Here is a 1,377-nt window from a genome sequence, read left to right as displayed (position 1 = left end):
CACACGTACGGAAACGAAAATGAACACGGAATTACTTGCTTCGATACACAACGGAATTACACGCACGATAGAGATACGCGAAAACGCTAAGTACTCGCGAACTTGCGAATACACTTACAACAAACTCGTGCACGAGGGCTTTGCGGCACATTCGCAGGGACGATCTCCGGGTGGCTCGATACGCGACTCACGACACTTCCGATAGTTCACGGCAGATTCCTGTGGGAACCCTCGCACTTGGGGACGGACGCCAGCAACCAAATACTACGAACCGCGAGTCGCCAAAAGGGCGCACGCCGCAAGGCTCGAACACGAAAATGGCGTTTCCGTCCGCAGAGTGCGAACGGGATCCGCGACCTACCCGTGGCTTTACAGCGCTCACAAACAGAGGAGTCACCTCACCGGCACGATCTCCTCGACGTTGGCGTAGGCTCCGGGCCGGCAACCTCTCGTCCTCTCGATCTGTCTCGCTTGCTCTATCTCTCTCGCTCTCGGCCGTCCGCTCGACCGCTCTCTCGCAACGCTCGCACGCAAAAGCGGCGTGGACCGCGTTCGATACGCGATCGATGCCTGCACCCCCAGCCCAGGGGTGCGCAACATAGCGGCGCAGATGGTCGCGACCAATCACGGCGCCGCAGGGATCCCGCCGTGGCACGGGTGTAAATGGCGACTTTCCCTACGGGCGCCTCGCGTGCCCGCGAGGCCGCCCTCCTTCCGGGAGATGGCGGCGTGGCATCTGGAAGGGCGCGTTCTTCGCCCATGGATCCGGGACAATGGGGTCCTCTTGTCCCGGCAGCTCTCGGCGATGACCCCGGGCCTTGAAGAAATCGTCGGCCGTTTCGCCCTTTGTGGGCCTCAGATCCTTCGCCCGTCTTCCCGGCTTCGCCCCTGGCGGCGTTCGTGAATCCTCGAGCGCGGTCACGCGCTCCGCGTGTGCGCTTCGTCACCCGATCGCCACGTGCCCGGTGCGTGTCCCCCTCAGCTCCGGCGCCAGGTCGCCTGCACTCCTCGTCCTCTCCCTCGCCGGTGGCCTCGAATCCCCGCTGTCGACGTTCCTTATGCTCGGTGAGGTGCCGTGTCACATATAAAAGGTTCAAACTAATTAGTATCAAATGCGCGATTTAAGTTCGGGCCTCCCGGAGATCTCGGTCTCGCTCTAAGTGACGCGGCTGTCGGCCCGGCCAAAAAGGGCGCGAACCCGCGCCTTATGACGGCGGCGAGACGCTGCTCCGCTGCAGCGGGCTGCAACGTCACAATGTATAAATACACACATACGCGCACATGTGCGCGTGCGTGCGTGCGTGCGTGCGTGCGTGCGTGCGTGCGTGCGTGCGTGCGTGCGTGCGTGCGTGCGTGCGTGCGTGCGTGCGTGCGTCG

This window comes from Wasmannia auropunctata, unplaced genomic scaffold, assembly GCF_000956235.1.
Source record: "Wasmannia auropunctata unplaced genomic scaffold, wasmannia.A_1.0 LD336074.1, whole genome shotgun sequence".
NCBI lineage: Eukaryota > Metazoa > Arthropoda > Insecta > Hymenoptera > Formicidae > Wasmannia > Wasmannia auropunctata.
Note: the sequence above shows the minus strand (reverse complement) of the source record.